The sequence below is a fragment of the Carya illinoinensis genome, chromosome 5, assembly GCF_018687715.1.
Source record: "Carya illinoinensis cultivar Pawnee chromosome 5, C.illinoinensisPawnee_v1, whole genome shotgun sequence".
NCBI lineage: Eukaryota > Viridiplantae > Streptophyta > Magnoliopsida > Fagales > Juglandaceae > Carya > Carya illinoinensis.
In genome coordinates, this window is record NC_056756.1 from 47552962 (window position 1) to 47565075 (window position 12114).

At 35.2% G+C, this 12114-nt stretch overlaps 2 long non-coding RNA genes across 2 annotated transcripts; both read right to left on the reverse strand.

Annotated features, from left to right (window-relative positions):
- Window positions 1-5693: 5693 nt before the first annotated feature.
- LOC122311470 lies at window positions 5694-8365 on the reverse strand. Its single transcript, XR_006242796.1, has 3 exons — window positions 8315-8365; window positions 7597-7680; window positions 5694-6087 (listed from the first exon to the last, which is right to left on the reverse strand). It is a non-coding gene; the product is annotated as an uncharacterized LOC122311470 (long non-coding RNA).
- Window positions 8366-11797, reverse strand: LOC122311467. The gene is made up of 4 exons (XR_006242793.1): window positions 11643-11797; window positions 11340-11512; window positions 9569-9615; window positions 8366-8379 (listed from the first exon to the last, which is right to left on the reverse strand). It is a non-coding gene; the product is annotated as an uncharacterized LOC122311467 (long non-coding RNA).
- Window positions 11798-12114: the final 317 nt, after the last annotated feature.

Sequence of the window (12114 nt, forward strand, 5' to 3'; positions counted from 1 at the left end):
ATACCATTAAATACCATTCGCCATTTTCCCAGAAAATGGCCCAAGCATAAATCCACAATTTTTTCAGAAAACGGTCCTCATATCCATTAAATCACAAACTGCCATTTTCTCGGAAAATGGTCTAACATATCCATTTATCCAATCACTGTAGGCGGGAATCACAGTCAGGACTACCACCATCCTTGCTTACTACCATCTCTACCGCGTGCACCTTAGGAGGGAATCGTAGGCAGGACTATCACCATCTTTGCTTACCACCATCCTTACCGCTAACACTGTAGGCAGGAATCACATGCGAAACTCTACCACCATCCCTACTGTGTGCACCGTAGGCGGGGGTCACAGGCGGGACTACCACCATCCCTACAGCTTGCATTGTAGGCGGGAATCACATGTGAGACTACCACCTTCCCTACAGCTTATTCTATAGGCGAGACTCTACTATCGTCCCTGCTTACCACCATCACTACAGTTCATTTTTCTCAAATCGTTCAATCCATTCATTTTAAATATGCCCAAAATCATCTCTCACATGAAAACCCAGTTTTCAAATATACACATGAGTATGCATGCAATTATACGAAAACCTAGTTTTCATTTACAAATATGAACATGCGTGCAATTATGCAATGTATATGACACGACACAAATATTCAACAGCCAACAAATCCCAACTTAATCCAATTCCACAAACAATACCATCCTCTAATCCAACCGACCCCCAAACTCCTCGAACTCAACGTTCGGTACAACCAACCAGATCACAAAAGATTTGTTAGTGCAAAATACATTTAAATTTTATAAAAGTCTTTGGAAAATTACTTACAGCGCTATAATATAATTTTTAGAGGATCAAAGAGGTGCTAGAAGTGGCGGCACAGCCACACAACAACAGAAATTGGACAAGGGTCGTGGGTCTTAAAAACCCAACTTTTGAACGGAGATAAATGAAGACTTGGGATGGCTAGGGAAGGACTTAGGGGTGTTGAAGCTAATGGTAATGGTGGTTGGCCGTGGGTGGCGGCGTAGGCTGGGGTTGAAGGCTAAAAACACAAATTGAAAAAATGAGATGGATGGACTTCAACGGTGGTGGATTGGAGCTATGGAAGAGTTGTTTAGGTAGCTGGGAGGTCGGTGGTGAAGTGGTAAAGAGGTGGTGGGCAAAGGTGGCGTGATGGTGGCGTAAGGTGAAGAAAACCGTAGGAGGTCGTGGGCTTCTTAGAAGTAAACGACGGCGAGTTAAGGGTCGAGATTTGTGGAGGATGTTGGCCGGTAGGAGGGGGAAGCTATGATGGTGGTGGTGGCGCCGTTGGGCGGCGTAATGAGCTTATGGCCCTTTCGGGCTCTAAGCGGCTAGGAGAGAGAAGGATGGGGCATAGGCATGGTGGCCGGGGTGGTTGAGCTCGCCGAAGGGTGGGGAAGGTTGTAGGCTGGGCGGTGTCGTTGAACGGTGGTGCACGACGGCGTTGAGGGTAGTGAGATAGAGACTCACGAAAGGGAAGAGAGGGAGAGGGGGTGGCTCGCGTGCGGGAGGAGAAACAAGGGAAAAAGAAAAGAGAAGAAGAAAAAAAAGGAGGGAAAAAGAAAAATGAAGGGAAAGAAATGATGTCCAGCCCTTTCAACTTGGGTCACAAAACTGATCAAATGAAAATAATTTTCAAAACAGCCAGTTAAATAAATTAATTTAAACTTAGTGACTACATAAAATAAAATAATAAATTCCAACAACACAAAAATTTTAAAGCCCAAAAACTAATTTAAATCAAAAAGCAATTTAAATGCAAAACAATAATTAATATCAAGAAAGCACATCAAAAATAAATTCTACAACTTAAAAATCACAAAATAAATCCAATGAGAAACATATTAAATTTAAAACAAGAGAACCAATATTTAAATGAAGTAAAATAATCTTTCAATTAAAATACACTAAAATACAGGATATCACAAAGCGTCATAATATATGTCATCTTACACCGCTTATATGGCTTCTATTCTTGAAAATTTGAACTAGCCTAAGGTACACCATTCATGGTCATGATTCAGTGGTGCTTGGACTTTTGCATAGATATCTCAACCAATTTATTTATAGAAAACAAGATAAAATTGAAAAACACCTTACCAGTTTATAAAACCTATAGAAGAACAAAAGGGAAGCCGAAAAGAACATGTATAATGGAGAGGAAAATAGTTTGATTGGTAAAATTGAGCTTTTTACTATTTATAAAGCCGTCAATGAGTCTCATTGCTCCCAAGAGAACCAGCGCAACCTACATTTCTTTACGTTTTCGCTATTATTGCTATATATAACTTATCATAACTTATCGAGTTAACTTGAGGAAATCCTTAATGAATCATATATTATTGGAACGACTATGAAATCCACTCTTCTCAATCATACCATTCCTCCCGCATTTCATTGCTCCCAAGAGAACCAGCGCAACCTACATTTCTTCACGTTTTCGCCATTATTGCTACATATAACTTATCATAACTTATCGAGTTAACTTGAGGAAATCCTTAATGAATCATATATTATTGGAACGACTATGAAATCCACTCTTCTCAATCATACCATTCCTCCCGCATTTCATTGCTCCCAAGAGAACCAGCGCAACCTACATTTCTTCACGTTTTCGCCATTATTGCTACATATAACTTATCATAACTTATCGAGTTAACTTGAGGAAATCCTTAATGAATCATATATTATTGGAACGACTATGAAATCCACTCTTCTCAATCATACCATTCCTCCCGCATTGCTCTTCTCAAACCATGCCCTTTATGACCTTCTATTATCCTTGTAATGCCCCATTGAAATACTAGAAGACCTAACATTCAATTTTGGGTGAAACTTAAAAAAAATAGCTATAGCTCAAAGACATCTCATTACCCTTTGCCAATCTTGGTAGCAAATCTCTCATCCATCTCAATAGCTCATTATAAGCATACAATTGGAGAGAAAATTAACCAATCCGAGTTAAATATTAACGAAATTTACAATTTATAGTCTTTTTTCTTCCAAAATAAAAGCGAAACAATTGTCCGTTGAATATATATAAAGCACAAAAAAAAAACATTTTTTTTGCAAAATAAAAGTAACATGCACGAACCAAAGTAGGATTTCTGTTCAATTACTTTTAGCAAGAGAATTGTTGATAAGAAAAGTTACAATAAACGTTGCAAAGAAGGAAAAAACATGAGACTTAAAAGAGAGAGAGACAGAGACACCTGAAGCAAAGGATTTAGGTGTCTTTGTGGGAATCTAATGCTTGGAATCCTCTTCAAGACATGCTAATTCTCCACCCATTATCGCCCTCTTCAACTGTACGTTTCTCTTTCTCTGATGCGATTGTAGAATTTGTTGTGTGGTTGTTCTTCGAGGAAGCCTAGTACGACATGATGGCAAAATTTGACCTTTACACATGCATGTTTAATTTTGGGGGGCGTGTTTGGAGCTCTCGTAAAACAGCTAAGCTATTTTTGGATAACATTATTTGTTGTTTGATTTGTTTGGTCTGATCAATGTGACAATAAAAATTCATGGTACAAGAAAAATAATTAGATTTCATATCTAAAAAAGCAAAAGCCATTTAATTTTTATGAAAATAATAATTCTTTTCCTATAATTTTGATTAAAAAAGAAGACTTTCGTAGAATGTAGAAGTTAGAGATCTATATATGTTTTCCTCTTCCCTCGTCACCTTTTTTAGGTAGTGCATGCGCATGCCATAGACCCCAAAATTGTGGTATGCCCTCACAAATGACCTATTCTCTCGTTCTAAGTATGACAAATGCTTAGGTCTTGATATTTGGAATGGAAGAATCTAAATAGCATAAAGGTACTGATCAAATAAATCAATTTTTAAGTTTAGTTCTATTAATTCTAGTTTTGGTTACTTTTAATTACATAATTTAATAGTTCAAATTGTAGCAACATATAGGGAAGTGTATATATATATATATATCTAACTCTCTCTCACACATGCACAATATATTTAAATTTGCTAAAAAAATCATTTCTATAAGCATCAATCTCTAAACAATTAGAGAGCTCTTTGTACTCAACCTTTAAAATTGAACAAAATAAAAACTTGTCCTTTTCTTTTTCAGGATATTTATATGCAAACAATTTTTTTGAGATTTTATTTTAGAATAAGTGAAAAGATGAGTCAGGATAATCGTACCTATGCAATTGATGATGGCCCAGCACCAACTAAACCCGTATCAATATGCATTATGGACCAGAGAATAAGACCAGAAAACCTCAAAGCATGTTGCTTCTCTCTCTCTCTCAAGGCCCAACCCCCAATATATGGGCTTCACTAGCACCTCTCTTTTTGTCTCCACTTAGTTGAGTTACCAAAGTAATATATATATATATATATTTAAAATATGATCACTAAAAATGGATGATTTGTTTTTTGAAATTTAAATATTAGAAATTTGAAAACAAGATTAATAGAAAGAAAAAGATAATTTTTGAAAAGAAAGAAATGAGAATATTTATATAATCAAACTATTTTCTTAAAAGCTTTCAAATATCAAAGTCAAACCCAATTAAAAGTTGAAATCCAAGATTCCAAATGCAGCACCCAAACGCTTATCATGATTTCTTGTGGCCAGTGTGAGTGTATGATATGAGCATTGTGAGACTCTCCTAGTAATTATGGTTTAATTATGGTGAGCTTTGTGTAACATTGCATGATTTAGGCCTACATATATATATATATATATATTTGCACTGACTCCATATATCTTTCATCCGTGAGCTGCTTCAACGTACGTAGCCAAGCCCACCCTATCTCTTTTATGCTAATTTGTATGTTATTTATCAATTAGCAATGGACACGTAGATGATTTTAATAATGCAATGCGTCTGAGGTCTGTTGGAATAGCGCTGTCATATGGAGTCACTACAAGAAAAAGGGTCTTTTACAGCACTCAAAATAGTCGGGAAAAACCCCAAAAATCGCTACAAATACTTATTACCAGCAATTTATACTGCGCCGGACGTTAGTCGCAATTGTATACTCACTTATAAAATTTTTCAGCGATATACAAATTTTGCTATATATAAACCACTATTACCAGCGATTTTAGGCGCTGCAAATCTGAAAATATTCGCCATAACTATCCTTCCCTCCTATCCCAAAAATCGCTGATTAAAATAATTTACAGCGTAAGTAGATCGCTAGAAATAGTCATCAAATCGCTGTCAATAATTATAAATTATCTGCAGCGAACTAAAATGACGCTGCGTCTAGGTACCATTATTTGCAGCGTTGTGTATTACGCTGCAAATAATTTTATTCGCAGCGATTTACAGTGCTGCAAAGAACAATGGGGTGACTGACTTTAGACAATTACCAGCGGTGTAAGTAGCGCTGCAAATAAAATTTCGTACTGTTTCACGTTGAAGCCAGCGGTGTGTGTTGCGCTGCAAGTAAAATATGAAAATATGTTGGGATTAAAAGCAGCGGTCATGTAGCGCTGGAAATAAAGTGGCCAGCTTCAATTTATTTTTACCAGCGCAGGGAGTGGCGCTGCAAATAATCTCCACAGGCTGCTGCACCTTTCGTTTGCTTATATCAAATTCTTGGGTACCTAATTGAATAGGCTGCTCCACTCACTCACAATTTCCTCAAATACTACAATACAACATAACCAAAGTTAACCAAAAACATACATTCATCCAAATATAACTTGGCATTTAACAACCATACTAATCATCCAATACAACATTATTGGCATTTTAACAACCATACTCATCCAATACTGACTACATTGTACTGAATCTTAAACCAAACAGATACATTGGCATGGTGCATTAATGGAAGGTAGTGAACTATAAAGAGGAGCAATAAAATAGTCGTTTTGTCACTGGTTACATATGGATAGTATCTTTCTCACACTCTCAATAAACACACAATAAAAATCAGGTTCAGATGCTTTTTGGAAGCTTAGATCATTATTTGTACAACTGGTTGCTGGAGCATCCACAACTGTGCTGCACTGAAAACTGTGAGGAGACATAGGTATACCCCTGCCACTCTTCTGCATCGTGCAAACCCCAAAACATATCTGTTTGTTACATAAAAATTCAAGGCCTCAGTACATGAAACATTGTAATTTCAGTAAAAGCACATTATATACATATTACAATTATGGTACACAGCCGCTGCATATTTACTGTCAGCATTTGGAAATAAATGACTCATTGTATACTTCAGTATTACACCAAAAGTCTTGTGGGAAGATCACTTCTGTCTACTTGCCTATAATTTCCTTATATAAACATTACACCAAACTATTAAATGCAACCATAATACTGAATTTAACCTCATGTTAGACATTTCACCAAACTGATACTTATCTCAATATCCACCTCATATTAGACATTAGAGAAATTGTATATTCAAACAAAAGAGAGTAAAAAAATCAACAGGAATCTGTTCAAATTAGGAATTGCTAATAGCAATGAACCAAAAATTTGTTAGGAGTATGTTTTGGTTGTGGTTAAAGCTTGAAGAAGTTTGATCACTCCAACCAATTACAAAACCACAATATCTAAGTCTGCTGTGTGAAGAAAATGCATTCATTAAACTGCACCTAGAAGCAGGTTATAAATAAGTCCTAACCTAAAGTGATCAATATTTTCAAAAGCCTCACATTAAACGTGAGATCGATGGAGGTACTTTTAGCAAGAAACCAGCAGCTAAAAGCACTTGATAACTGCCCAGTAAGGAAGAAAATATTAATTACCCACACTGATAGTACTAGTACTTAGATTTTATTAAGGAATTTGATCAGTACAATATATAGCCATAGTCCAGTCGTATGCACATTTCTTTTTTTATTTTACAGCACTGGTCCTTTTTATCCTTTTTGTACTAGTAATTTGCAGCTAGTCATTACTAGTACAAATAGATATATAACTTATATATAGATAAGTTATATATATAACTTATAAATATAAAACTATTAAATGCTAGCATAACCAAGTGATGAAGCTCATGTAATATACAATAGTACTTATCTCAAAATCCACCTCATATTAGACATTCGGCAAATTGTATAAGCAAAGAAATTGAAGATAAGACCTTGTAGAGAGAATTTGGAGGTGCTTACTATGAAATGTATTTGTTTGTATAAGCAAACAAGTATCAAGATAAACCATTTACTGTATGTCTAGAACCTGCATGAATGGAATGTTCTAGGCCGGTAGTGCATATAAACTGGGTTTTTATCTGGTTGTCCTGTCCTGTGTGCATGTTTTCAATTCTCAAACATAACATTCATATGTTTGTATAAAAGGAAAATGCTACTGATATTTATAACTTGTCATTAATGGTATTTATTTATACTAAAATTCTTTGCATTAGGTATCTTCCATCCAATAGAAAAGTTCTCATTATGATTCCATTGGACTTTCCTTGATAACTGGATTAGTTATCTATACTTACGTATAATTTTTGCCTCCACACAGTTACTACTGCCTATTAGTAGTGTTATGATATGCAATGGGGGATACATAGCTTAAGACATACACTAACATATTAATAATAACACTTTGCTGTAAATGGTATTTACCAGCGTAATCACTCGAGGTAATTGACAGCTGCGCCCCAAACCCAATAACCCGCTTCTGAAACATCTGAACCTTGCTCCAATGTCCTATACATAAATAGCGTAAAAAGTATTACCTGAATTGAACCCAAACTTTTACCAAAAATCTGAAACCGAAATTAAGTTTAACCACAAATTTGGACAGTTTGCATACCTAAATATTGTGAGAAAGAGACACAGTCTAAGATGTACAGCTTCAGTAAATTGTCAGGAAACTTATTGCTATAATATACCTTTATGTCTCAAATAGGTGTTGTTTCACCAGTTCTATATCATGTTATTTACAATAATCACCCATACCCTTTCCTATGAATAATAATCACCCTAAATGCTAAGGTCTTTGTGACGCCCCCAAATTCCATTTGGGATCAGACGGACATTTGAAGCGTCGAGACATGCAACACAAGGTTACCTGCCCCCATTCATGACATATAAGATGCAATATTCCTAACATGCATCTAACATTATGCAATATTCGCAGCGGATAATTTTTTTTCTTTAGCAATACTATGCACCAAACTGAAAATATCCCAAATACTTAAAACATACTTCATATATAAAGATCCATTGAATAACTAAGATCACAGCACCAGTTCCAAATAGTTATGATCCAAAAGTACTGGAGATGCAACTCCATCGTACAAGTAGTAATTTAACTACTATATTAATATTAACGACGCACCGTCGTTCAGTCGACTGTGTCTAGTTGGTCAGCTCCTGATCCTCCTTCAGGTCCTGTAACAAGATCTACCATTCGGGGGGAATGATAGTTGGGACTACCACAGTGAGATTTGATTACAAATCTCAGCAAGTTAACAAAAAACTTCCACACAGACTAATGATGCATGGATGACAGTAAAAGCATAAATCCATAATCAAATTCATAAGTAATTAAAGCATAACTTAGCGTACAACATAGCATAATTGACATGACTTAAATTGAAACATGAACTTAACTTGACTTGACATGAACTTGATCTGAAACTTGACTTAGCATGAAAAATACATACTCCACAGTTGTTGTGGCCCCATGTATTCTACGTGTAAATACATACTCCACAGTTGTTGTGGCCCCATGTATTCTGCACAAACTTGACTTAACATAAAAAATACATACTCCACAGTTGTTGTGGCCCCATGTATTCTATGTGTAAATACATACTCCACAGTTGTTGTGGCCCCATGTATTCTACACATCACAATGCAGTTAAATACATACTCCACAGTTGTTGTGGCCCCATGTATTCTACATAAACTTGACTTAACATGAAAAATACATACTCCACAGTTGTTGTGGCCCTATGTATTCTACACATCACAATGCAGTTAAATACATACTCCACAGTTGTTGTGGCCCCATGTATTCTACATATCACAATGCAGTTAAATACATACTCCACAGTTGTTGTGGCCCCATGTATTCTACATAAACTTGACTTAACATGAAAAATACATACTCCACAGTTGTTGTGGCCCCATGTATTCTATGTGTAAATACATACTCCACAGTTGTTGTGGCCCCATGTATTCTATGTGTAAATACATACTCCACAGTTGTTGTGGCCCCATGTATTTTACACAAACTTAATATGAAACGTGACTGGAATACGAAAGGACTGAAGCCCTGACGTAACATAACGTGACTTGAACATAACTTGAAATACATGACCAACTTGAGATAAAAACATTTCGTAACATGGCATAACATATAATAGACCACATATTTAACATGACATACTTGTAATGTACAGTAATACATGACAGAATATATTATGTAACAGATAAAAATTTATGACAGAATAAATTATGTATAATAGACAATTACATGATAACTTGACATGGCATGACATATATAATAACATACATACATACATCGTAGTTCTTTTACTTAGCACTCATACACAGTAGACTGCTAGTAAGTTAAAAGCTAACTTACCTCGATCTCCGCGTTTCTTATAAAACCTCAAGCGCGATCACGGGGAACTGTAATTAGTGATTCTAAAAGTTAGCACTAAATCATTAATAACTTGAAATATGGAAAATACTAACTTGAAGAGTAAAATTTCCATTTTACTCTCTACATGTAGGAAAATGACCGTTTTACCCATAACTTAAGGATTTTGCATACTAACTCCAAAAGTCACCAAAATTTACATGCCTCATGTAAATTTTATCCTCAACTCAAATATCACTTTAGAGAAATTTAAAATTAATCACAACTATTAAAACTCCATAGGGCCGAAATTCCCATATGCTATTTCCATTGATTTTTGTTTCTAACTTGTTTTGATTAACCTTTTGATCTATGACTTATAAATATTTGATCTTCAAACCAAACCATCACATGGTTTAAAAAGATGTCCTAAAACATATATAAGCTTCTAATTCAAGATCACATGGTTAAAAATGAACCAAAACATAAATTTAGCCAAGAACATCCACACTTTGGCTTATTTGAATATCTCTTTACATAAAATTTCATATCTTTGAAACTAACATCAAATATCTTCAAAATAATAATATAACATGTATATAAGATGCTTAGGATCCTCCAATAAAATTATCAAAGTCATTAGAATAGGTTTAGACCACCAAAGAGTTAAACTTTCTCAAAACAGAAACTGTTTTTCCTCTTCCAGTTTCTAAGTTTCTAAATCTAAGAAAATCTTTCATCAAAACCTTTAATCATGCAAAACTCCTTAACCAATAGTCATATATACATGTTAACAATACTCCATAAAAATTTCGGACCAATATCTATCCATTAGCTTGGTCAAAAACTCCAAACTATAACATATTCTCCAGTTTATCTCCCAGAATGACCTTTCTATAGTTTACACAATATTGGACTGACCAAATGATCTTCAAATGGGGGGCAAATAAGATATCCATGTAAACTAGACTAAACAAGGAACAACTTATATGAAGGAGAATTTATGATAAAACACTTACAATAGCTTCGAAATGGACGTGCAAAAGAACTCCTAAAAGCTGTCTGAGAGAAAATGTTTGGTATTCTTTTAAAGAAACGTGTAAATGAAGATAATTTCGTGGGGAGGGGTGGCTGGAGAGATACTTATGGATGAGATATGGAAGAGATGAGGCTAGAGTGAGAGTTAAGTGTAGGACTCTCTTACCCGAAGTGAGAGTTAAGTGTAAGACTCTCTTACCCGGAGTGAGAGTGGAGTGTAGGACTCTCTTACCTAATAATATCTACAAAAATCAACTCAAGATATTTTTACCCAATAATATCCACGAAATTAGCTTAAAATATTTTTATCTAATAATATCCACAAAATTAGCTTAAGATATTTTTATCCAATAATATCTACAGTTTTGAACAGACGTTTCGTCCGAAAATATGAAAAAGTGTTATTGCGCCATAAGACCTTAAATAACCCTCTGAGTCTAATGGCACAAACCATAATACATTTTGACACTTCTAACTATCTCCAATAATCAAAACACACTTCTGATATCATAATGAGTAATAACACTAACTATGTTGTTAGCCTAAAACCTATATGATTAATGGATTCGTGAAAACTTATAGACTCTTCATGAGGTTCCTAAAGTCAATAGAAATTCCACAATTGAATTTCTAGCGGGCTGTTACAGTCTTCCTATTAAATAAATATTTTCTCAAGTTCACGTCTTGGATGTAGATCCTCCGAAATCAAACTTAATACGGGGAATGAAGACATCACCTGTTCGTTCAGCCTCCTGTGAATTTCTGCATGATGACACATACACTAGTTTGTACATCATCACACAATCCCAACTCTCGTCGAACATACGAGCATGCCAAGGAAAGATGGAGTGCAGTTGCAAAAAGTGACCCGTTCCAATCGTACCACGTACATACACCGTATTACGTATCCTGAACACAAAGTTGTCAAGTCCGTAAGTTTACCCCAATGTTTTAATGAATACAATAAGTAGTAAGGTCCGTAAGCATGCCACTACAATCTTGCACATTTTTATAAAGATAGTGGAAAGGGTATGTTTACCTGTATGATATCATCAGTTAGCATAATTGACTCGGTTTCGAATGTGCTTCCAAGTGTAGAAGTGTCAAGTTGTATCAAGGATAAGTCCAGGATTGTATTCCACAGGGACAAAGGGTTATCAGAGCATATATGAGATTTTTGGGTAACAATTGTGTCGATTATGAGAGATGAAAATAAAATTAAAATGCAATGCAAAAAGATAATCGAAATTGAAATTGGAGTTTCTTAAGAAAAACAAATTAACGAACGCTTGGGTTGGGTATGAGACTCTCTTTATTTCGGATTCTAGATAATTTTCTCGATTACCAATCCAGTCAAGGCATTGATAAACGGAAGATAAAACGGTTAAGCTCAAGTTTTGCAATATTTTTTTTCTAAGGGATTTTCTACTTTACTAGCCAAACACACATTAACAAACAACCGAGAGAAGCCTTGATAATTTTCAAGCTTTTGATGTGCCTTACGTCAACAA